At 56.7% G+C, this 25903-nt stretch overlaps 1 protein-coding gene across 1 annotated transcript in view; it reads left to right on the forward strand.

Moving 5' to 3' along the window:
* Positions 1–1679: 1679 nt before the first annotated feature.
* Positions 1680–25903, forward strand: part of KCNJ4 (potassium inwardly rectifying channel subfamily J member 4) — a 29569-nt gene continuing 5345 nt past the window's right edge. Inside the window, exon 1 of the mRNA XM_007975758.3 lies at positions 1680–1994. The gene's annotated coding sequence lies outside the window, so the exon portion shown is untranslated. The remainder of the gene's footprint in view (positions 1995–25903) is intronic.

Genomic DNA, 25903 nt, shown 5'->3' on the forward strand with positions numbered 1-25903 from the left:
GATGTGGGATGCCAGATAAGGTGGGGCCTGACTACACCACACTGAGGAGTTGGGACTGGATCCTTTTGGGTAGGGAGAGCCCACGAGGAAGGGAAACAGTTGTGGTGATTTGCGTGTTGCTGTTCTTATGCTGAATCCTCAAGGCTCAGGAGAGCCAGAGGGGATTTCAGATTTCATCAGTTCTCCACCTGGCTTTGGGGGCCTCGGTCTCTCCCTCTCTGCACTGGGGCTAGTTGGTGATGGCCAGACTCCCAGGGAAGTTCTGCTGGCTGTCTAACTGCAGGTGTTCTCTCATCCTACCACCCTGGAAGGAGGAGCACTTTCCCTCCTGTCTCCTCGGAAGGCTAGAGTGACGTGGCAGGATGGTCAGGAAGTAGCTGGTTTGACAGGTGCTGCTGGGGGTTCCCTGACACCCCAGACTGTGGGGCCCAGGCCTGACAGCTTGGGGTAATGGAGAACGACAGAGAACAAGAGACTAGGGTTTGGCCTTGTTCTGTCATCTCTGGGTGACCTTGGCCGAGTTTCTGAGCCTCTCTGGTACCCAGTCTCGCCATCTGTAAAATGGGGCAATGGTGACTGAGTGATCGTGAGGGTCCCTCCAATAGGGCCACCTTGGACTTCCGGAGTGGGGTGCTTCGGGTCCTTAACCGGCGGTACTTCGGGAGAGTACGAGGACCGACAAGGAGAGGGGCCGGACTCCGTGGGACCCCAGATGGACCAGCTCCCACCCATCCCCTTCCCGGCTCAGAGGAACCCTCTCCACCTGCCCCCTGGGGGGGCCCACAAAACCCGGGAGCGGATCCAGGAACGGGTTCTGGGAGGAGCGCTCCTGGGGTGAGGAGGAAAACCCGGGCAGGATCCAGGGCAGGAGCGGGGCCAGCAGCCCCCAGCCCCAGCCCCTGCTCAGCGCCGCTGGCCCCGCAGGAAGGGGCCTGAGGCCGGGTTAGGCCGAGGGGCGGGCAGGGCGGGTCCCCGCGGGCCGCCGGGGCTCCCAGGATGGGGGACGCGCGGCCTCCGCAGTGGGGCGCGGGTCACGTGTGAGGAGGGGCGAAAGTCTCGCAAAGCGGGGCGGCGTGCCGCGAGTTGGGAGTTCTCGGCGCGCCGCGGGCGGCGGGAGCTCGGGCTCCCGGGCGAGCCGGGGACGCGGCCGAGGCGGGGGCCGGGGTCCGAGACAGAGGGGGCCGCACGGAGAGTGGGAGGGGGAGAGACAGAGAAGGACAGAGGCCGCGAGGGAGACGGACAGAGACGCGCAGGGGAGAGAGGCAGCGCGGGCAGAGGGAGGCGGGAGGAGGCCAGCGGGCGACCGCGACGGAGACGGAGACCCCGCGGGCAGAGGGCGAGCGGGGCCGCAGGAGGCAGGGAGGCCGGGAGAGGGACGGGGACGCGAGGGCGGCGGAGACCCCGGCGGCGGGAGAGAGACGCAAGAGCGGTCGGGGAGGTGGCGGCAGAGCCCGGCGGGCGGGGGCGGGGAGGGCGACCCCAGGCCGGGAGGCCGAGGGGTCGCGGGGCCGGGGCCGAGCGCAGCGGGGCCGGGAGCGGAGCGCAGGGCCGGGGCCAGAGCGCGCGACCAGGAGCTGGTAACAGCGAGGGAGCGGCGCGCAGCGGGGGGCGGCGGCGGGGAGGGCGCCTGCGGCGGGGGTGGGGGGCGCGGGCGGTGGGGCGCCCCGGGCCCCCGGACCCCCGCGCTCTGAGCCCGGCCGGGCCCGACGATGCTGACGCCGAGGCGGCGCCTAGGGCGCGGCGCGGGGCAGCGCTGAAAGTTGGGCGGCCCGCGGGGAGCGGCGCGGGACGGCCGGGACGCGCGGAGACCCCAAGACCCGCGCGCAGACCGAGCAGCAGCCGGGGAGGGGGGCGCGGGCCGGCCGGCCGAGTTCGGAGGCAGGAGGCACCGGGACTCCCCTCTCCGCGCCCGGGACGCCGCCCGCCGGATCCCGCCGTGGGATGTAGCGCCCGCTCGCCGCCTCCCGGACTCTCGTCGGACCCTCCGCCCAGCGGTAAGCCGCGCTCGCCCACCCCGGGCGCTGTCCGTCAGTCTGTCCCGCCGCGTGCGTGTCTGTGTGTCCCGGGCCCGCCGCTCCGGCCCCTCCCGCTCCGCACCTGATCCCGAGCTGGGTCCCGGCTGCCCGGCGCCGCGCGCGCGGTCCCGTGACTCCCCGGGAGCGGGCGGGCTCTGTCCGTCTGGGAGCGTCGCGGTCTGGCTTGTGTACTGGAAAGGGGGAGAGAGGTGGGTGGAAGGGGTCTTGACCTCCTGCCCCGGCCATGACCTTTCCCTGCCTCCACCCACCCCAGTTGTCATGCCGGGGAGCTTCAAGGCAGGTGACTTGTGGCAAGGTGGGGGATGGCGACTTTCCGCCTCCCCAGCTGCAGCCTCGTTGCAAATGGCCCTGTGATCTGAAGAACGAAATCCCACTTCTCATGTTTTGAGCGCCTGCTTTGCGCCACACGACCCCAGGGCGCAGGGGCAGGGATCGGTAGAGGAGGCACTGCACATTCATAGTGATAGAAACTGCGGCTGGGGAGGGAGGCAGAGGCTGCATTTTCCTCCCAGTGTAGGGAGCACCCCAAGGCAAGAGAGGTCTCAATGAGCCTCCCGCAGGGAGAACTTCCCCTGCAACCGACCAAATATACCCCCACCAGTGTCAGCCTCCCTGCCCCTACCGACACTTCTGCCCTCAGTGTCCCCGCTTCAGGATGGAGAGGATGCAGGGAGTTGAGAGGTGGCAAGCTGGGTGGGGTGGAGCGGAGGGCTAGAGGCAGGGCAGCCTTGCCAGCTGACAGAGCAGGGCCTCAAGAGCAGTAGAATGTTCAGCATCAGGTTTGGGGGAAGTGGGGAACTCAGGGAGGGAGGCCCAGAGAAGGGCTGGAGCTGTGTGCGTGTGTGTGTGTGTGTGTGTTCGTTCTCCCCCACATCGAGTCCCATGACCTCCATGGCTTCAGGCCTTTTGGGGGCAGTTAGCAGGACTTTAGGGGCCCAAGAACATTGCTGTGGCTCTGGCTTGGCCTGTGATGAGGGGAGCAAAAGGTGGAACAGGGCAGCTGGGGTAAGAGAGAGGTGCGGCATGGTGGGAACAGAGACTGTTGGCCCCTGAGCTGACCCATATCCCAGCTGGAGTTGGAAGGGCTGAGCCTAGAACATTCCACTCCATTCTCATTGGGAGGGACTCTTTCTGGGGTTTTCCACACTGGGCAGTGGGTCTCATATGTCCTCCATTCAGGCTCCCAGAAATTGGCTCAGCTGGCTGGGAGAGCAGCCCTCTGGGCTGGTCACTCTCCTCCCAAATGTCAGCTTCCATGTCTGTGGCATGGGGACATCACTCCCTGCCCCAGTGACCTCCAAGGCGGGCCCTGGGCTCAATGAGCAGAGGGCTGTTCACAGACTGGGGAAAGCGCTGGGGAGATGGGAGTAAAGACTCACTTTACCTTAAAAGACAGATGAACAGCTAGTGGGTGGAGGTGGACGTGGGGCAGTGGGAATATGGTGGAAATAGAGAGCTGACCAAGGAGGAGTGTCCAGGATTAGAGTGGGAATCTGGGGTACTATTCCTCATGGCCCTTTGGGTTATCCTTGAAAAGAAAGCTCTTCTCTCAGAAAATCCTCTGGAGTGGCTGTGACCAGGCAGAGCTGGTTGAGTTTCTGCTGGGTGACCTTGGGTGGGTGGCTTGACCTCTCTGAACCTCAGTTTCTTCAACTGGAGAATAAGGATGATGATACTGACTTCATCAGGGTGTTGAGCACTTTCTAGACTGTGTCAGATCTGTGAAAGCCGCGTGCGCCAGCCTGGAGCATAGTAGGTTCGTAGACATTTGCGAAAGAGAGAATGAAGTAGCTCTGGGAGATGCTGTGAGAAGATGTCTTAGCTTAGGATAAGAAGGAAGGGGAGGAGGAACAGTGTAGGCTTACAGGGCGGGCTGCTTCTTAATGTGGATCTGGGGGAGGCGGGGGCGAGTGCTAAGGGGGGTGTGAGGAGGAGGGGGCCCCTCTGCGGGGACCACTGAGTCACGAGGACATGTAAGCGACATGACAACCAGCAACATGGTAACCAGGAAACTAGCGGCGGTGGGAAACAGAGCTGGAGCAGTGTGGGGTGGGGGTGGCGGGTAGGCCTGGCAGCGCCGGGCTCAAGGGGTCCCGGGAGCAGCCAGGCTGGTCCCTCAGAGTGAGGAGGGGAGGCCCCAGGGCCAGGCGAGCTGGAGAAGAGATGGGGGCCCTGAGAGGAGGGAGGGGAGGCACCTCGGGGCTGTAGGGCAGGGGGCTCCTCCTGCACCACCCCAGGCTCCTCTCTGCTCCTCCACATCTCCACTTTTCATGCCTCTCCCCCTAGGATGCCAAATTTGGCTCACGCAATCTGTCGTCTCTCTTCTGAGATTGGCACCGGGACGAAAGCCGAGTGCATTACATCACCACCGCCGCCGCTCCCCCTGCACGAGGAGAGCAGGAGGGGAGGGCCAGAGGGCCAGGGGCAAGTGGCCAGCCCTCAACTTTCTTTCCTGTCTTCCTGCTCCCTCTTCCCACGTCAGTCCTAGATGCTGGGGGGCTTCTGGGGGCAGCCAAGCAGGGGCTAGAGGCAGAACGTGGGCTCCAGTCTTAGGGAGATCCCAGGACCAGGGCAGAAAGTCAGGTCATGTTGCCAGCCCCCTGTCTGGGTGGAGCCTGGGGGCAGGAGGGGTTGGTTCAGGACCCTGGTCTGTCAGTGCCTTGCTGTGTGACCTTGGGCAGCCCCTTGCCCCATGCAGAGTCCACATAAGTATAGAGAACAGCCGGTCACTTAATATCTTGGTGATTCTCCTGAAAGAAGTTGCCCTTAAGTTCTGCGGCTCTCCTGGGCCCAGAGTAGGGAGCCCCGGATTTCAGATCACCCTCTGTGACCTTGAGCAATTGGCTTCACCGCCTCATGCCTCCATCTCCCCACCTGTAAAATGGGGATGACAGAATCCTCAAAGGCAACAGCTATGAAAGCAGGAGACAGGGATAGAGATAGAGCCTCTGACCCTGAAACAGACACTCAGGGGCCCGTGGATCCAGCATGCTGGCCGGGGGGTGGACATGGTAGAGTGGGAGGGTGCCTGGATTCAGACAGAAGGTTTGGAGCTTAAATCACTGGTCTGATGCCTTCGTTTTACAAAAGTGGAAACTGAGGCCTGAGGGGAAAGTGGACCCACCAGGGTCACAATGATGGTTTGAGGGTGGAGGAAGCAGAGCTAGGGCCATCGTTTTACAAAAGTGGAAACTGAGGCCTGAGGGGGAAGTGGACCCACAAGGGTCACAGTGATGGTCTGGGGGTGGAGGAAGCAGGGCCAGGGCCTGAATCCAGGGCTCCTGGCTCCCAGTCCCACCTGGAAGCAGACGGACAGATGTCCCTGTGTAACACTGTGGCAAGCCCAGATAGGACCCAGGAGCTTCGAGGGCCCAGCTCTGACTTCGGCCGCCTCCTTTCTCCCTTCCTTCTCTCCAGATCCCCTCACCCCCACTGTCCTTAGGCACTAATCCCCTCCCTCTATTGGTCTCTTTGAAGAACTCCTTTCAGTCTCATTTTAAAGCCAGTTTCAGGCAGTCCCAGGCAAGGACAGGTTGGATTTGGGGTTAGGCTGGAAGCTTATGCTCCATTCTAGAAAATTCCCAGAGCTGGAGGTGGAGAAAGATGGGAAGCAGCTGTGGATGTTTTGTCAGATAGTGAGCTCCTCAATCCCAGAGGTATTCAAGCAGAGCCAGATGAGCACCTGCCAGGTGATTCTCGCCTTACGGGTGAGGCCGAATAACATCCCCACTTCCAAAATCCTAGGAGCCTTTGGTATTTCCCAAAGAGGAGCTGAGAAGCAGTGCTCATCACTTCCCTGCTTCCCAGTGAGGAAACACATTTGCTCGCCAGGCACTGGGCTAGGAACTTTTGCAAATTCCCATTTAATTCTCCATGGCAATGTTGATTTGATGTCCCCATGTTGCAGATAGGAGAGCCACGGCTCAGAGAATCTATGTGATTTGTCCAAGGTCACACAGCAAGAAAGCAGAGGAGTCTGGGTGTGAGTTCAGACTAGTCTGATTCTCGGGGGCTGTCTCTGGGGCTTCCCTGGGGAAAGAGTGGAAAACGTTCCTCCCCTGGGCTGGGGCTTGGCAGGAGATGGTCTAGTCGCCCCCACAGCATGACACCCCCTCAGGGATCCTCTGGCTCCTCTGGGGGCTCCATTCTGAAGACAGATACCACCATGCATTGTAGGGGAGAACTCATTTCACAGATGGGAAGACTGAGGCTCAGAGACAAGGAATGACCTGCCTCAAGGTGCCCAGAGAGTTAGATTAGGGCCAGGCTTCCTGTCTCCTGGCCCAGGGCTCTGTCCCCTGTGCCAGTGAGTGAGGAGGGGCCTTTGGGCTGACGGCGGCGGCATGAGGTGTGAGGTCGGGGATGCAGAGGACTGAGAGAGAGCTGGCTGCAGGAGGAAAGTTATCAGCTCAGGCCGCAGGGAGAGGGGAGCAGAAGGGAAATGGCACACGTGTTACAGAGCCTGGTGAGGTCAGTGGGACCTGGCTGGCAGGGGAGGGTCTTGGAGACAGCTTCCTTGGGTGGCTCTCTGTGTGACCTTAGGTCAGTCCTTCACCCTCTCCGAGTAATGTCCCCCATCCATGTGAACCTGGGCTGAACGATCTATTTCCACAGAGTAGCTGTGCTTGGGCTGCTGTTGAAAAGCGCTTCTCCCAATGATGGGAGGACTCTGGGTCCTGGGCAAGGGCAGGCGGGAATCCTGGGGGTTGGCGTAACCTTTAAGCCTCCTCTGCGGACTCAGCCCTCCTTGGGGTGTGGGGGATCGCCAGGCACAGCCCTTCTCCTTTTCATCTTTATTTTTCTCCTGTTCCCTCTTCCCCTTGCTACGTGGGCTGATCGCTGCTCAAACTTTTAATTCAGATGGTAATTGAAATAATAATATGGGCTGAGGCCCCTCTGCTTGTGACGCTGCAGCTGGTGGAGCTCGGCTATGAATAGACCTTGAGTCACACACGCGCGCTCCTGCAGGCGCGCACACGGGCGCTCACGGGGTGGTGGGTGGGGTGCAGCATGGGGAGCAGGGGTGGGCTCACGCTCCGGCTTGCTCTGGTCTTGGCCCCCCACTCCCAAAGGTCTTGACCAGTCCTGGCCCCACAGCCCAACACGGGGTCCCTGTCATGAACCTGGAAGACTTTGGACATAGATGGTTCTCATTTACAGAAGGGGAAACTGAGGCTCAGCAAGGGGAAGTGGCTGGCTGGAAACAGGCTGGATTTGAATGGATGGGTTTTGCCTGATTCTAAGACCACACAAGCTGGGAAACTGGTGGGGAGAAGTGCTAGGGTGTGACCCCTGCCCCTCCCTCTGCACCCCTTGCCCCACCTGCTCACAGCCCCCTCTCAGCCTGTGCGTGCATGCTCAGGCACAGACACAGACACAGGCACACGCGCATGCGCAGGCATGAGGGCTGCTCAGATGGCTGGTGCCGGTGCTTGGTGGCTGGGGTGAGAGCAGTGTTCTCGGGGTATTGCTGCAGGAGGGAGGCTGAGTGCCAGGCTCTGCACTGGGCTTCATATTCATGATTTCACTTAATTCTCCACCACCCTGGGAGAACCATCACCCCCACTTCTCAGATGAGAATACTGAGGCTCAGAGAGAAGCAAGGATTGGTTCCAGGCCCCTGGGTAGAAACAGCCACGTATGCTTTGTCTACTGTGCACCCAGAGCCAGCCCCTCCAGGACCCTCATTGGCCACCTGAAGGGAGGTGCGTACATGTCTGCCAGCCTGGGCCTCCCCTTTCCCTCCCTGCAACAGCTCACCCACTCCTCCCTGTGGCTGCTGGCCGGTCCCTGACCAGCCCTGCTGCCAACAGCTGGGACGTCTGGCTTCGGCAGGCAGGGGAGGGTGAGGTGCCCCAGAGAGACATTGGCAGGTCAAGAGGTCTTTAGGGGCTACCAGGGAAGGGGGTCCTTGGTGTTCCCGACCCCAGCAGGAGCTGTGAAGGGAGAAGGCAGCGTTGTCATGGTGACCTATCAGCTGGGAGTTTTGGTCTAGGCCTGTGCGGGCCCAGTGGGAGGCCCCCAGCAGGGCAGAGGGGAGATGGGGCATGGGAGGTGCAGTTGGGCGGAGGAGCTCCCTGGGACTGGGATGGAGGAGAAGCCCCCACCAAGCTCCACCCAGCAGTTCCTGTCTGCCCCTGCATTGGCCTTATCTCCATTACCTCTCCTGGGAGATGGAGAAACCGAGTCCAGAGACCACCGGGGTTTGCCCAGGGTCACACAGCAATGGTGGCAGAGCCTGTCAACCCGGAGCTGCTCCTGACTCTTCTGTGTCCTGATGGCCCCCAGGGCTGCCGGCCCCTCCTCTCTCTGACACTCCCCAGAGCTATGGGGTTTGGGGGAGGGGAGCAGGGTCTGGGCCTCTTTAAGTGCCCTCTCCCAAGAAAATCCCCAGATGGGAGCGAGGGGAAGGGCAGCAGTCCCTGGTCACAGCAGTAGGAAGGGTGGCCTGAGTCAGGGGCCTGGGATCGAATCCCAGCTCAGCCCTCACTGGCTCCGCATGACCTCGGCTAGGCCACTGTTCATCTGGGGGCCTCTCTTTGCCCCTCTGTGTATTGGGGGCCACCCATGGGGATAGTGGGGCGTGTTCAGCCTTTTCCTGTTTTGCCTGTCCTGGGAGAAGCTCATGCGCCAGCGACCTAGGCTGCAGGGATGGGAGGGGTTTTTTTGTTTTTTGTTTGTTTGTTTGTTTGTTTGTGATGGAGTCTCACTGTGTCTCTCAGGCTGGAGTGCAGTGGTGCAATCTCGGCTCACTGCAACCTCCGCCTCCCAGATTCAAGTGATTCTTCTGCCTCAGCCTCCTGAGTAACTGGGACTACAGGCGTCTGCCACCACGCCCGGCTAATTTTTGTATTTTTAGTAGAGACGAGGTTTCACCGTGTTGGTCAGGCTGGTCTTGAACTCCTGACCTTGTGATCTGCCTGCCTCAGCCTCCCAAAGTGCTGGGATTACAGGGATGAGCCACTGCACCCAGCCGGGAGGGTTCTTTAGCTAGGCCATGGGGTCAGGGGTGCGTGTGCTGTGAGGAGCTGACCCCATTTTACTGATGGGGAGATTCAGGCCTAGGTGAAGGGCGTGCCCATCTTCAAGCTGGTGGCAGAGTTAGCCCCTGGGACACCTCAGTGAAGCTTTCCCCACCCCGGTGCAGCTCCTCTCCCAGCCCCCACCCTAGACTCCCCCAGGAGCCTCCCCTCTCCACATAGGCCTGAGAAGCCCAGGACCCTCTGCCCTGTGAGTGTGAAGGTACCACTCAGCCTGGGAGACAGATGGGATGGGGTCCGCAATTAGGGGCTCCCTGGGGCCATACAGGGGAGGTGGTGGGCACGGGCTGGAGGGGCCCTGGCTGGGGGTGAAATGGAGCAGGCAGAGGGGCTTTGGGCATCCTTCAAACCTCGTGCCCATGGATACCCTTCTGCAGTTATCCTGACAAATGGGCCTCATGTCCCTCCTCACTGTTCCTCACGGGGAGCTCCCCATCTCCGGGGAAGCCCACTCCCGTCTGGAAGGCTCTGCTGATTGATCCCTGCCTCCCTCTGTCCTTCGCGCTGCCTCTGGGGCAGAGAGACCCAGCCTGCTCTCAGCAAGACAGGAGGAGTGGCCCGCCTCCCCCACCTCTACCCCAAGGCTCCTCCAGCCTCAGTTGTCCCAGGTAAGGCCCATGACTGGGACACAGAAGATCTGGGTTCCTGTCCAGCTCCACCCCTGAGCAGCTGTGGAATCTGGGGCAGCTTTTTCACCTGTGAGCCTTCATCCCCTGCCCTGTAAGGGTGGACTTTTGCCTCTGTTTCTTTTTTTTTTTTTTTTTTGAGATGGAGTCTCACTCTGTTGCTCAAGCTGGAGTGCAGTGGCGCGATCTCAGCTTACTGCAACCTCTGCCTCCTGGTTCAAGTAATTCTCTTGCCTCAGCCTCCTGAGTAGCTGGGACTACAAGTGCGCACCACCATGCCGGGCTAATTTTTGCATTTTTAGTAGAGACAGGGTTTTACCATGTGGGCCAGGCTGGTCTTGAACTTCTGACCTCATATGATCCACCCACCTCGGCCTCCCAAAGCGCTGGGATTGTAGGTATGAGCCATCGCGCCTGGCCCTTTGTGTCTGTTTCTGAGGGTGACTGGGAAGATCCTGTGAGCCTGTGAGTGAATGAATGTATCATAGCTTGTTGATATGAACTACTTCGTGGCCCAACCACTCAAGGGCACTGCTGGGCCTGATTTCCAGACCCCCATCACCAGCCACTGCTGTGGGGTACCACTTCTCTGAACAGCCAAGCCTCCCCCGGCCCTCCCTCCCCCAGGCCTCCAGGACTGCTTGGGTGGGGCAGGGCTGGCTGAGTGCCAGCCCCGTCATGAGGCTGCAGAGTCTGAGCCCACTTGACCTTGGAAAGGGCCTCTCTCTGGCTGGGCTCCAAGGCTGCCCCCAAGAGACACAGGGTAGTGGCTGGGCAGCAGAGAGAACTGGGTGGGGCAGAGAGAGAACCGCTTGCCAGAGCTGTCCTGGGTCCCTGAGACAACGGGCTAGAGGACAGAGGAGAACGACCAGCCAGCCACGGGAGGGGCTTCGCTTGGCAGCTGCATCAGTAGCCTGGCAGAGCCTACTCCTCACAGTCAAGTAGGCTGCCTGAGAAGCGGGTGAGCGCCCTGTCCTGGGAGATGTGTAAGCAACTGCTCAATGGCCTCTGTTAGGGGGGCAGGCAGGGCTCTAATACAAGACCAGGGGAATAAATTGGACCCAGAACCTAAAGAATCCCGGCTATTTGGGCTGCAGAGTGGCAGTCCTGTGAGTTGGGGGGGTCTAACAGACTTTTCCCAGTATTCCCCCGTTACATCCAACAATTGCCCCCATAGTTGTGCATCACAAAGCCCGGGGTCCAAGCACCTCCAGTCACAGCTTCAAGACACACGCTGGATCCCGTTTCACAGCTCCTAACCCCCACTCAGGCTAGTGCTTTAAAAATTGCACACAGGTCCTGCCCCATTAGTGGGCTGGGAAATTGATTCAGTGAGTTGCACTACTTGTTTTCTGGAAATGAAATTAAAAAGAAAATTTCAAAATACTATGCATGTAGTGAGGGTAAATACTATTTTGTGACGCTCTTACTTCAGCTTTAAATATATAACCGGGTGCAGTGGCTCACGCCTGTAATCCCAGCACGTTGGGAGGCCGAGGCGGGAGGATGGCAAGAGCCCAGAAGGTTGCAATTGAGCTGTGATCGCATCACTGCACTCCAGCCTGGGCATTGGAGCAAGACTCTATATCTAAAAAATAAATATAAAGTACGTTAAAATAACAAACAGGATGTTTGCTTTTACTGTGGATTTTGGTCAAAAAGCTTGAAAGCTACTGTCCTGTATAGAAATCCAGGAGGTGCCCCATAGAGCTCTGATGCATGGGTTCCTATTTCCCTGGATGTTTGGTTCCTAAAAATGTAAGTGCCACGACTTCCAGGATGCTGCTGTCCTGCCCTCAGAAGTAGCCTGTCCCTTGCTCAGTGGACCACCCAGGTCCAGGGCCCCACGCTCCTCCAGAGTCACCACCTCTCCCCAGGGCCTAGATCCCAGGCTGGGCCAAATTCCCTGCTTTCCACTCAGCCCAGGCCCAGCCCTGCTCTGTCCTTGTGCTCTCCTGCTTGCCCCCATCTTCCTGGGACCTTCTCTCTAGGCCTTTTCACACACACACACCTGCACACACACGCATGCATGCACACGTGGGTGCATGGAGCTCAGCAAAGCAGGTTTGTGACTTACCTGCTTCCCTTCAGCATACAGTAGGTGCTCAACAAATGTTCACTCAATTATTTACAGAGCGCCCTCCGAGGCAAGGCACTCTGCTGTGTTGAGACACATCTGGCACCTGGCAGGAAGGCAGATCCTATGCCAGCTCAGGGGACGTTTAGGGTGATGAATGAATGGATGGATGGGGGTTGGCTGGAGCTGGAGATTCTCTGGCCTGAGGAGCCAGTGGGGAGGTGGTCAGAAGTAAAGAGGTGCACGCAGCCCGTGGCCCCCCATGGCAGGCATTCTGTTAGTGACAATCCCTTGGGGCTGTGGCCCAGCACTGGGTCATGGGCAGGGGCTGACTCTTCCTCCCGCTGTCTCTGGTCCTTCTGAGGCCTCTGTCTGCCGTGCCTTCTCCCACTAGGTCCTGTACACATGTCCCTGCCACCCATCCTTGGGTGAAGCCAGGACATCCTCCCCTGAGCCCCTGACACCTGGGGGACGCCTGAGAAGAGAAGCCCATGCTCCGTGGAGGGTGAGGCAGAGACTTGAGCCCTCTGACATCCTGTCCTCTCTCCCCTCTGTTCATGGCCACTGTGCTCTTGTACAGTGACACAGAGGGTCTTCTGGTCCCTGCTCAGAGGCCACCTCCACTGGGAAGTTCTCCCTGACTACTGTGTCAAAAATAGCTTCTCCTTGGTCACGATCTGTCACATGGCCCAGTTAGACCCTTCCCGGGAATTGTGACGGGCTGGGTTATCTTGTCAGTCGTTAGATGTTTATGAAGCAGCTACTCTGTGCCAGGCTCTGGGAGTTGGGGTGAAGTAGGGAGGCAAGGTTCCTGCCCTTAATGAGGTTGCAAATGAAACTGCTTTGGCTGCTGAGGGCTGCCAGGAAGATCTGAGAGCTGGATGGGGAGGGCGGGCCTCGGGGCCTCTTGGGACAGGCAGCCTTTGAGTCAAGATCTGAATGGCAGGAAGGCCCGAGTGGTGGAGTCTTGGAGAAGAGAATTTCAACCAGAAAGAACAGCGAGAGCAAAGGCCCAGCGATATGAACAAACTTGGTGCGTTAAAGGGACGGGAAGGAAGGTCTTTTCCGGTGGATGGGGAGTGGAGAGGGTGAGGTCAGAGAGGGCAGGACCTCCCACGAGGCCAGGCATTCATCCCGAGTGCCCTGGGGAGACCAAGAGCTCTGATCGGGGAGTGATGTGGAGATGGACTGCGGGAGGTGGGTGGAGGCTGTGGGAGGAGGCAGCAGGCAGAGGCTGCGGGCTGCAATAGTGATGTGGCTCTGGGATGGATGACTGGGTGAGGGGATGCATCCGGGGCCCTGAGGTTCACCTGCTTTGGGCAAGCTCCCGAGTCCGCTGTGGGATGATGATAATAGCACCTGCCTTGCAGGTGTGGACCAGTGAGTGCTTGGCCCTCAGTGAACACTAAGTGCGTGTTAGTTATTATCCCAGTTATTGCGGTTGGGCTTAGGGAAGGCTGGAGAATGATGCCCAGATGTCAGGCCTGAGCGACCTCCTGGGAGGAGTCACAGACTGAGATGGGGAAGGCAGGAGAGGGGAGGACGGGGGCATGGCTTGGGCTTGGCAGTACCGGGTTCGCGGTGCCTCTTTACTGTCCAGCAGACACAGGAGCAGGTGCCAAGTGGGCTTGTAGCTGCCTGTGGGGAGACGCAGGCCGGGTGGTATTTTAAGCCACAGGACTGGATGAGATCACAGGGAGGACTGGGGAGAAGGGAAGGGAGGTGGGCTGGCTGAGCTGGGCACGGCACGGTGTAGGGGCATGGAGAGGCCAGAGGCAGGAGAGCAAGGGGCGACCTGGAGAGGGACCCTCAGGCCTGGAGGACTCAAGGAGAAAGACGAGGGTCAGTCCAGAGCCTCCATCAGAGCTGCTGAGAGGGAAGGGGGCGCAGAGGAGCCCTGGAGGGGGCTGAGGGGAGACTAGGAGGTGAGGAAGAGTGGAGAGTAAGTCATCCCCTTCAAGAAGGGCTGCAGGCCGGGCACGGTGGCTCACGCCTGTAATCCCAACACTGTGAGAGGCTGAGGCGGGAGGATCACTTGAGCCCAGGAGTTCAAGATCAGCCTGGGTAACAGGGAGGGCCTGTCTCTACAAAAAATTAAAAAATTAGCCAGGCACGACGATACATACCTGAAGTCCCAGCTATTCGGGAGGATCGCTTCGACCTGGGAAGTCAAGGCTACAGTGAGCCGTGATAGTGCCACTGCACTCCAGCCTGGGTGACAAAGCGAGACCCTGCCTCAAAAAATAAAAAAAGAAAGTCTTCTGCACTTTACAGTTTACAAACCCCTGCCCACACTGTTCGCCTTGGCAGCATGCCTGTACACTGGGTGTTATTCCTTCCCATTTTACGGATGTGACTCAGAGAGGTTAAGAAATTTTCCCAAAGCCACGCAGCCCATAGGTGAAGTGTTCTCAGACTTTCGGGGTCATAGTCCTTTTTGACAACCTTATGAATGCTATGACCATTCTCTGGAAAATATGCATGTGTACGCATTAATTTTAAAACTCTTCATGTGCATTTCCCCACAGGTAATACATTCATACGGTTCTAAAATTCAAAAAGACACAAACGGGAATACAGTGACAGTTCTTCCTCCTACCCTGTCCCCAGCCACCTGCTTTCCCTCCCTGGAGCAGCCAATGTCACCAGCTTCCTGGGTCACCATCCACAGACAAGCAGAGACAAGCAAATATGTGTATCTATAAATTTCTTCTCTCTCCTTTTTTACACAAATGGTAGCTACTATACTCACCGCTCATCACTGTTGCCTTTTTTTGCTTAAAAATACATCTTGAAGACCTACATTGCTCCTCACAGAGCTCCCTCCTGGCTTTTTCTGTCTGTGTGCTGTGCCATTCGTGGATGGGCATTTGGGCCGCTTCCAAGCGGCGCTACTGAAGGCAAGGCTGCTCGTTCCCCACGTGTGAGTCTTGGGCTGGAGTCCCAGGAGGGCCCAGCAGGCGATACCACCCAGTGGCCTCCGCTGGATAAGCGAGGGAGTGGGGCTCGAACTCAGCCCTGACTGTTCCTCACTCCTCCCTGCTCCCGCGCCACTTCTTTAGGGGGCACCTGCTGGGCCCAGCCGAGCATCCCAGGGAAATCCTGTGTGTGTGTGAGTGGGGGACATTAGCCCCCATCCCCCAAGGTGCTGGGAGACACCCCCCACCAGCCAGCAGCCCCAGCTCCTGGAGTCTTGTTTGCTGACAGCTGAGGATGAGGCAATGGGATGGGGGAGCAGCAACCACCACCTCACCCCCGCCCCCAGCCCCACCCAGGCTGGAGTGCAGGAATGAGGGCCAGATGATGATCACACCTGGGCTGTGCCGAGGTCACCTCTGCTGCAACTTCCCTGACCCCCGCCCAGCACAGCTCCCGGCCCCTCCCCAGCACCTCCCCTTCTGCCCGGCCCAGGAGGAGATTTCGCCCTTTCTGGCTGGGGAGGGAGGGAAGCCAAGTGGAGGAGGGACTTGTGGCTGCCGAGCTCAGTCCTCAGGTGCTCCAGGCTGGGCAGGGCCTACCGGGTGACTCTGCTGAGAGCTCCTGCCCTGGCTGTGAGCCAGCCTCCCTCCCCTGCTGCTCCTGCTCTCTGGCCTGTCCCCCTCATCCGCTCCTCAGCTTCTCTCCCATCTGTGGGGCTGCTGGGGCCAGGGCTGAGACCCTCTCTCCTTTTCCATGCCCTTGGCCCAGGTGGTCTTGCCCACCCTCACAACTCAACCTGTCACCAGCGTTCACCATCTCATGCACCCAGCTCTGCCCGCTCGCTCTCTGGAGACTCAGGATCTGACGTGGGGTAGACATCTGCATTTGGACATTCAAAGCCACTGCACACAGTAAACCGTCACTCCTAAAACCTGGCCCCGTTTCAGTCTTCCGCCACTACTGGCCACTCTCGCCAACCCCCTTCCACCCCCAAACCCTGTGGACTCTTCACCCAGAATGCGTGTGTCCCAGATTCATCTCCTCTTGAGCTCCATGGCCGCCATCCTGGTAGCTCCAAGCTACCATCATGGTCTTCTCACCAGCCTAATACACTTCATCACAGCGACTGGCGCTGCGCTCTGGACAGTGCAGGCTTCAAAGGCCGGCTGAGACAAGGGCCAGGGTGCCACTGGGATTATATCGGGAATGTTTATCTTTCATTTTTATTCATTATTATTACTATTATTATTTGAGATAGAGTCTCATTCTGTTGCCCAGGCTGGAGTGCAGTGGCAAGATCTTGGCTCATTGCAACCTCTGCCTCCTGGGTTCAAGCGATTCTCCTGCCTTAGCTTCCTGAGTAGCTGGGATTACAGGCAGGTGCCACCATGCCTGGCTAATTTTTGCATTTTCAGTAGAGATGGTGTTTTACCATGTTGGCCAGGCTGGTCTCAAATTCCTGACCTCAGGTGATTTACCTGCATCAGCCTCTCAAGGTGCTGGGATTACAGGTGTGAGCCACCATGCCCAGCCCATTTTTTACGTTTTAGGGAAAAAGTTTCACTATGTTGCCGAGGCTGATCTGAAACTCCTGGGCTCAGGCAATCCACCTGTCTCAGCCTCCTAAAGTGGTGGAATTACAGGCATGAGCCAATACACCTGGCTAGAAATGTTGTATTTCCTTTTTTTTTTTTGAGACGGAGTCTTGCTCTGTCACCCAGGCTGGAGTGCAGTGGCGCGATCTCAGCTTACTGCAAGCTCCGCCTCCCGGGTTCACGCCATTGTCCTGCCTCAGCCTCCCAAGTAGCTGAGACTACAGGCACCCACCACCAGGCCTGACTAATTTTTTATATTTTTTAGTAGAGACGGGGTTTCACCATGTTAACCAGGATGGTCTCAATCTCTTGACCTTGCGATCCGCCCGTCTCGGCCTCCCAAAGTGCTGGGATTACAGGCATGAGCCACTGCGCCCACCCAGAATGTTGTATTTCTTAAGCCTGGTGGTAGATACACAAGGCTTTATTTAATTTAATTTAATTTATTTATTTGAGACAGAGTCTCACTCTGTCACCCAGGCTAGCTAGAGTGCAATGGCATGACCTTGGCTCACTGTAACCTCCGCCTCCTGGATTTAAGCGATTCTCCTGCCTCAGCCTCCTGAGTAGTTGAGATTACAGATGCCCACCACCATGCCTGGCTAGTTTTTGTATTTTTAGTAGAGATGGGGTTTCACCATGTTGGCCAGGCTGGTCTCGATCTCCTGACCTCATGATCTGCCCGCCTCGGCCTCCCAAAGTGTTGGGATTGCAACTTACAGGTCCAAGCAATCCTCTCACCTCAACCTCCTGAGTAGCTGGGAGTATAGGCATGCACTAGCACACTCAGCTAACTTACATTTTTTGTAGAGATGGCGTTTTACCATGTTGCCCAGCATGGTCTTGGATTCATGGCCTCACGTGATCCTTCTGCCTCTGCCTCCCAAAGTGCTAGGACTATGGGTGTGAGCCACCATGCTCAGTTGGGCCTCCAAGAGATATCAAGTGATCCATTCACCTTGGCCTCTCAAAGTGCTGGGACATTTTACAACGTGGCAACTGGCGCCTGGCCAAAACGCGTTATTGTATTAGTCCTTATTCCTATTTGTCTTAAATATTTCACATGGAAATTTAAAACCAGACCAGGCAAAGCCTGACAGCCCGCCAGCCCTGAGGGTGACATCCGCAGCCCTTGCCACCTCCTGCCTCTGTGGCCTCATCCTGGTCCACTCACTCCCAGGCTCACTTCACGGCCACAACTTGGCCTTCCTGCAGCTTCTCAACACCAAACTCAGACTTTTGGAGCTCCTTTCCTTCCCTTCCCCTTCCCCTTCCCCTTTCCCTTTCCTTTCCCTTTCTTTTCCTTTCCTTTCCATCTTGCTCTGTCGCCAGGCTGGAGTGCAAAGGCGCGATCTCAGCTCATTGCAGCCTCTGCCTCCTGGGTTCCAGCGATTCTCCTGCCTCAGCCTCCCAAATAGCTGGGAGTACAGATGCCACCAGCACGCCCAGCTAATTTTTTGTATTTTTAGTAGAGACGGGGTTTCACCGTGTTAGCCAGGATGGTCTCGATCTCCTGACTTCACGATCCGCCCGCCTCAGCCTTCCAAAGTGCTGGGATTACAGGCGTGAGCCACCGCACCTGGCCCTCTTTCTTTTCTTTCTTCTTTTCTTTCTTTTCTTTCTTTTCTTTCTTTTCTTTCTTTTCTTTCTTTTCTTTCTTTTCTTTCTTTTCTTTCTTTTCTTTCTTTCTTTCTTTCTTTCTTTCTTTCTTTCTTTCTTTCTTTCTTTCTTTCTTTCTTTCTTTCTTTCTTTTGAGACAGTCTTGCTCTGTCACCCAGGCTGGAGTGTAGTGGCACAATCTTGACCTCCGCCTCCTAGGTTCAAGCAATTCTCCTGCCTCAGCCTCCCAGGTAGCTAGGATTACAGCCACCACACCTGGCTAATTTTTTTTTTTTTTTTTTGAGATGGAGTATGGCTCTGTCGCCCAGGCTGGAATGCAGTGGCGAGATCTCGGCTCACTGCAACCTCCCCATCCCAGGTTCAAGCAATTCTGCCTCAGCCTCCCTAGTACCTGGGACTACAGGCTCCTGCCACCACGGCCAGCTAATTTTTGTATTTTCAGTAGAAACAAGATTTCACCAAGTTGGCCAGGCTGGTCTCAAACTCCTGACCTCAGATGATCCACCCGCCTCAACCTCCCAAAGTGCTAGGAATACAGGCATGAGCCACCATGCCCAGCCTAATTTTTGTATTTTTAGTAGAGACAGGGTTTCACCATGTTGGCCAGGCTGGTCTGGAGCTCCTGACCTCAAGTGATCTGTCCACCTCGGCCTCCCAAAGTGCTAGGATTACAGGCGTGAGCCACTGTGCCCGACCTCCTGGAGTATTCTATGCCTCACTTTCACAAAGATATACAGTTCTCCTGACCGACTCCCACTTACTACCCAAGTCTTGGCTCTGCCACTTTCTCACAGAGGCCTTTGGAGATGCCCATCAAACCAGAGCCCCCCTCCTTTGTCTCACTCCATCTTGCACTTTTCCTTCAAATTGCTTAATGCCACGCACATCCGGCCACCTGGGATGGCCAATGCCTGCCATCCAGTGTCTCTCACCAGCTCATCCACAAGCCGGCAGAGTCCAAGGCCTGCGTCTGGCCCACAGCTAGCGTGCAGTCCATAGTAACTGAGTGGAAGCCCCAGCGAGGCAGTGGGGTGTTGAAGCCCCACCGGCCGCCACTGAGGGAGCTGGGGAGCTGAGGTGGTTCTGGAAAAGAGAAACTTCAGGGATCCACTGACCTTCACATCCCTGTGGGGAAGATGGGCACAGGTATTTGTGGAGGGTGGGAAGCTCCAGCAAGGGCAGAGGCCTGGCGTCAGCAATTCAGCAAAGGGCGCGCCCGTGGGTTGAAGCAGGTGGCCTCTGGGTCCTCCAGCCCCCAGGGCCTGTGATTTGTCCTTGACAAAGGCCCCCTGACATTGTGGGGAACTTGCTTATCAGCCTGCTCCAAGTCGGGGACATTACTTGCTTGTTGCCGGCCAAGTGGTTGGGAGGGCCCAGTGGGGTGCAGAGTGGGAGGGATGAGCCGGTTCACCCCCCGCTGCTTCAAGCCCCTGTGGAGCCCAAAGCTTGGTCTCCAGGATTTGGCTGGACCTGAAATGAGGAACCTGAGTCCTGGCTCCAACTTGCCCTGTGATCCAGTTTCTCCTTCCCCATAGGACTCACTTCACAGAACCTGGCACGTAGTAGGACTGGATGGTTACTGGGTGGAAGCAAGTGTGTGACAGTATTTCTTCGAGACAGGACAGTAGCATGCCTTGTTAGTGTGCTTTGATGCCATTGCCCAGGCCCACATCCTGGCTTTACCACTTATAAGCTGTGTGACCTTGGGCAAGTTGCTGAATCTCTCTGTGCCTTAGTTTTCTTCTAAAACAGGGGTAATGATAATTTCCTCTGAGATCATTGTGAGGATGATAGGAATCGATCAGTGTAAAGCACAGAGTAAATGCGTGCTCAATGCTCAGATGCTCAGCCAGGATTTTTGTGATGTCAGAGGGTTGCCTGGTGAGGGCGGGGCTAGCTGTGCCTCAGGATTTCCAGGTCCGGAAGAAGGTGGGGAGGGAGACGACTTTCTTGAGTACCCACCATGTGGCATGCGTTTTTGGGACAATCCACATCAGGCCCTGCAGGTAGGCACTGCGATGTTCCTTTTACCAGTGGAGATACTGAGGCTCAGAGAATCCAGTGACCTGCTAGAGCCGAGTGGGACTGAGCCTGGTTCCAGCCCAGCTCTGTGTGATCCGACGCTGCTGTTCTTGTCCACTTGCTCGCTAGTGCAGTAAATGAAGACAAACTGGGTAGGGCCCTGTGGATGAGGCCCAAACGGGCTCTGGGATGCTGCATCTGAAATTCAGGGGAGGAAATCAAGAGGGAGCAATGTTCAGCCTTGAGTAAAATGCACCTTATCGATCACTTACTCTGGGCTGGGCACGTGGTGTGCATGATCCCATTTATCCTCATTACAGTCTTAGGAAGTCTGCTCTATTATTAGCTTCTCCTAAACATGGGGCATGCAGGGACTAGAGAGGTTAAGTGCCTCGCATAAGGTCACCTGGGCACAAAGTTGTTTGGAGGCTCCAGAGCTGAAGCCGCTGCACCAGGAGGGAGGTTCCTGAGACTCATGAAGAGGAGGGAGTCAGGCTTCCCAGGGACAGGGGACTGCAGGGCCTGCAGAGGGCAGTGGCAGGTGGGGACCCTGCCACAGTGTCTCCTGTGGCTCAGTCTGTCTTTGGCTCCCCTTACTCTTGGAGGGGTACAGCTCAAAGAGCCATGACCCTGGGCTCTTGAGTTCTCTTCCTCCCTGGAAAGCTCCACACGTTGGAGTGGAAAGCCAGTCAAATCAGACCTGAGGGCCTCAGCTGGAGTGGGGACAGACTCTGCTCCTCAGGGGCTGGGAAATGGAACAGTGGTGTCAATTCTGTCTATTTCTTTCTTTCTTTTTTTTTTTTTTTTCTGAGACAGAGTCTTGCTCTGTTACCCAGACTGGAGTGCAGTGGCACGATCTCGGCTCACTGCAGCCCCTGCCTCCTGGGTTCAAGTGATTTTCCTGCCTCAGCCTCCCAGGTAGCTGGGATTACAGGCACCCGCCACCATGCCTGGCTAATTTTTGTATTTTTAGTAGACATGGGGTTTCACCATGGTGGCCAGGCTGGTCTCAAACTCCTGACCTCAGGTGATCCACCCGCCTTGGCCTCCCAAAGTGCCGGGATTACAGGTATGAGCCACCGCGCCCAGCCAATTCTGTCTATTCCTTCTAGGGAAATCCTCCACCCTTCAGGACCTGTCCTGGGTGTGCTGAGTTATGCCCTGGGCTGTGTCCCCCGACCTCCACTGCCCTGTGCTGGCTGCCTCTGGTGGGATGTTTGCTGGAGAGCCGGCCTCCCCCTCTAGGCCCAGGAGGGTTCAGGGATGGCTGGGGCTAAGGACACTCAGGAGCGTCCCCCATCTGTCACCTGACTCCAAGCTCTGTCTGAGTGCCTTGTTTTGTACACCTTCCCATCTCTCCTGCTGGGGAGCCATGATGGTCCCCCATCTCGCAGACAGAGGGAAGGAACTTCTGACCAGAGCATGTTAGTGGTGGAGTCAGGAGTGGAAGGGGTTCCCCGGGTCCCAGTGCAGTGTTCTCGGTCATCAGCAACTGCATCTTTGTCATCACTATTATCAACGTTAGTGTTTGCACTTTACCTGCAATGTAATAATGCGTAGTGGTTGTCATGTTCACAAGGCAGTGGCCTGATGAGGAAGGTACCAGTATTGTCATCTCCAGTTTGCAGATGAGAAAACTGAGGTTCAAAGAGGATATGCTTGGAGGTGACAGAGCTGAGACTGAGAGCCAGGTCTTGCCACCCCAAACATATGGGTTTAACCAGTACATTTTTTCATATCAAACAGAGGCCAAATGCTGCAGATAGACAGTGAGGCCTGAGGGCTCAGAGCAGCAGGGTCAGAGAGCCTCAGGGGATCAGGGTAGGTCTGGAGGGATGGGGAGAGCCTGGGGGTCCCAGGTTGAGCCGGGTGATATGGCAGGAGAAGGGGTCCCAAAGCCAGAGGCTGGGAACCAGGGTGAGCCAAGGACCTGGAACCAGTCAGACTCAAGTTAGATTTCCAGCTTTGTCACTGCTGCTGTGTGGCCCCCAAGCTCAGCATCATCCCCCAACCCCCCGGCATCTCTGTAGCCTGCAATTCTTCAGCTGGGGAGGAGAAATAACAACCCTTCTTGTTACTGTGGTAGGTGATTAATAAATACTTGTTAAATACACAAAGGATACAGTGATGCTTCAGTGAGAGAGAGGAGGCAGCGCCTGGCATGGAGTTGGCAGAAATTCCCGGAGAGGGGCTGGAGAGAGAGGATGACTGGTTCTCAGGTCCCCAAGGCCGAGCTCTGTAACCTCGGGCAAGTCACATCACCTCCCTGGTTGTCTCACCCAGTAACAGTCACCTCAAAGTCTGGTAGTGGGATGACATGAGATGCACGACGGCCCGGCAGGCTGGCACTGGCCACTGCTCCCCAGGCGTGAGCTCCCCGCTACTGTCTAAAGGAGCAGAGTTTCAGGCAGGGCTGGAGCTGCTGCCTGGCTCTGGCAGGGCCTGGCGGAGGTGCCCCTGCAACGGCCATCATGTGTCTGGTCAGTGGCACGGGTCTCAGGAGGAGGTTTGCCCTCGAAGCCTTCCAGGTGCTGGGACCTGCCGAGGCTGCTGCAAGCTGATCAGCGTTTCTTTCTCAAAGAGGGTTGTGGGCAAGGACAGATAAGTTTGTGTCCTAAAATTGTCAGGAAAACCTAAACGTTGACAGGGTTGGGGTGGTCTTCCTGCCTCCTCTGGACCCCCAGGAGGCAGAGTCTGCAGCCCCTCCCTAATTCCTCAGGATGGGGCAGAATGGCTGGTGTCAGTGGTGAGGCCTGAACTTCCTTCCACAGTTGTTGACTTACTGTGCCACCTTGGACACGGTGCCATGCCCTGTTCTTGGCCTCAGTTTCCCCAGCTGGCTAAAGAAGTCTGGACTAGAGACTTGCAGATTTTGGATGTTTCCAGCACAGTAAAATTAAAAGAAAGCCAGACGCAGTGGCTCATGCCTGTGATCCCAGCATTTTGGGAGGCTGAGGCAGGAGGATAGCTTGAGGTCAGGAGTTTGAGATCAGCCTAGAAAACATAATAAGACCCCCTCTCTATAAAAAATAGTAATAATCACTGGGCACAGTGACTCACACCTGTAATCTCAGCACTTTTTTTTTTTTTTTTTTTTTGAAACGGAGTCTCGCTCTGTCGCCCAGGCTAGAGTGCAGTGGCACAATCTCGTCTCAGTGCAAGCTCCGCCTCCCGGGTTCACACCATTCTCCTGCCTCAGCCTCCCGAGTAGCTGGGACTACAGGTGCCGCCACCACGCCCGGCTAATTTTTTGTATTTTTAGTAGAGACAGGGTTTCACCATGTTAGCCAGGATGGTCTCGATCTCTTGACCTTGTGATCCACCCGTCTCGGCCTCCCAAAGTGCTGGGATTACAGGTGTGAGCCACCGCGCCCGGCCAATCTCAGCACTTTGGTAGGCCGAGGCGGGCGGATCACGAGGTCAGGAGATCGAGACCATCCTGGCTAACAAGGTGAAAACCCATCTCTACTAAAAATTTAAAAAATCACCTGGGTGTGGTGGCACGCACCTGTAGTCCTAGCTACTTGGGAGAGCAAGACAGGAGAATGGCGTGAACCTGGGAGGCGGAGGTTGCAGTGAGCCGAGATCGCGCTGCTGCACTACAGCGTGGGTGACAGAGCGAGACTCGGTCTCAAAAAAAAAAAAAAAAGTAATAATCAATTTTTATTTTTATTTATTTATTTTTTGAGACAGAGTTTCACTCTTGTTGCCCAGGCTGGAGTGCAATGACACGATCTCGGCTCACTGTAACCTCTACCTCCCAGGTTCAAGTGGTCCTCCTGCCTCAGCCTGCCAAGTAGCTGGGATTACGGGCACCCACCACCACACCCAGCTAGTTTTGTATTTTTAGTAGAAACGGGTTTCTCTGTGTTGGTCAGGCTGGTCTCAAACTCCTGACCACAGGTGATTCGCCCGCCTTGGCCTCCCAAAGTGCTGGGATTACAGGCATGAGCCACCGCACCTGGCCAATAATAAATTTTTAAAAATTAAAAGTCTGGTAACTGGTGTAGCACTGTCACTTCTTCATTTTGCCAAGAAAAGACATTAACATTTTAAAAGCAGTCAGCATCTCCTGTGACCATCACTTTCTAAAAAAATGTTTGCAACTGAAAGAGTCCCAGGATATAAAGGACAGCGGTACCATTGATGTTTTTTTTGAGATGGAGTCTTGCTCTGTTGCCCAGGCTGGAGTGCAGTGGTGTGATCTTGGCTGACTGCAACCTCTGCCTGCTGGGTTCAAGCAATTCTCATGCCTCAGCCTCCCGAGGAGCTGGGATTACAGGCGTGTGCCACCATGCCCAGCTAATTTTTTTGTATTTTTTGTAGAGATGGGGTTTTGCCATGTTGCTCAGGCTGGTCTCGAACTCCTGGCCTCAAGAGATCCGCCTGCCTCTGCCTCCCAAAGTGCTGGGGTTACAGGCATGAGCCACCACGCCTGGCCCATTGATCCTTCTTAGGCTCATTTTGCCATGGGCTAGCGGCCCACACTGGGGGTTTCAGAAACCTCAGGCCCCACTTCACCAATCCCTCTGGTTCTATCATTTATATGTCAAGCTCTGTGACCTTCAAAAAAGCTGGGGAGGATGAGTAGTCCCTTAATTGGAGGAGGACCTGACCCCAGGGAGAGGAAGAACTTGTTCAAGGTCACATGCAGGGCCGTGGCAGGGGGCCTCCCACAAAAGTAGTTTAATTGTAGGGATAAAGCAGACACCTAAACAACCAGGGCTCTTTTTTATTTTATTATTTATTTATTTATTTTGAGATGGAGTCTCACTGTGTCACCCAGCCTAGAGTGCAGTGGCTCAATCTCAGCTCACTGCAACCTCCACCTCCCAGGTTCAAGCAATTCTCCTGCCTCAGCCTCCCTAGTAGCTGGGATTACAGGCGCCCACCACCATGCCTGGCTAATTGTTTTGAATTTTTAGAAGAGACCGAGTTTCACCAAGTTGGCCAAGCTGGTCTTGAACTCCTGGCCTCAAGGGATCTGCCCGGCCTCCCAAAGTGCTGGGATTACAGGTGCGAGTCACTGCGCCCAGCAGGGCTCTTTTTAAAAAAAATATTTCTAGTCAGAGGAGGATGGTACTGAATTGTCAAGGCCTTTTGACCCTCTCCTGCCATCGTCGGCCTTCCCCAGGAAGCCCCATGTGACAAGGAAGAGAAAACCTGGCCGTCTCCTGGTGGTTGTCACATGAGAACACAATGCCCAGCTCATACCCTTCACTTTTTGGCCAGGCCTTGCACAGGTCAGCCTCGAATTAGCAGCGGAACCTCTCTCCTGCTAAAATGGTCTGTGGTGGCAGCAGCGTGCACTTATTTGAGCGAGTCACTGCAGACCAAGGGTTTTCAGGGGGATGGGGTGTCCCAGGGGCTGCTGCATGGGGAAGGGTGCCAGGTCTGAGGAGTGCCAGGGAAGCAGCTTTCCTGCTAAGCTCCAGGATGTGCTGGGGGCACTGGGAACCCAAGACAGGACCCAGCACATAGCAAGGGCTCAGGATACCTGCTGTAAGCTGTCGGGGAGGTGCCAGGGTGAGGGGTAAACTATGTCCCCATCGGGCTGCACTGTGGAGCCCAGTGGGCTGGGAGGGGCTGGGGAGTGAGTGTTGCCGTTGGGGCTGGGAATTGTGGAAGCTCAGGGTTGACCCTGGGCACTCGCTAATGGGGAGGCGTGGGCACTGCTGGCGAGGGGACGCCCAATCTCTGTAGCCATCAGGGGATCGGCTCCCTTAACCCCAAGGCCCCTCCCAGAGGTGGGGAAGTCCATGAAGGCATCTCATCTGCAGCACCAGGTGAACTCGCCAGGTCAGGAGCCAATCCCACCGGGCAGAGAACCAGGGATGCCCTGGAACCCTGGGCTTGTGTTTGGCCTTGGGCAGGGGCCCCCACCCTCTCTGGAACACAGTGACCTCACCTGTTGAAGGCCTGGGCCGCCACACCCTGTCCCCTCTGCCTCTATCCTGCACACCTGTGG

This window comes from Chlorocebus sabaeus, chromosome 19 (assembly GCF_047675955.1).
Source record: "Chlorocebus sabaeus isolate Y175 chromosome 19, mChlSab1.0.hap1, whole genome shotgun sequence".
NCBI lineage: Eukaryota > Metazoa > Chordata > Mammalia > Primates > Cercopithecidae > Chlorocebus > Chlorocebus sabaeus.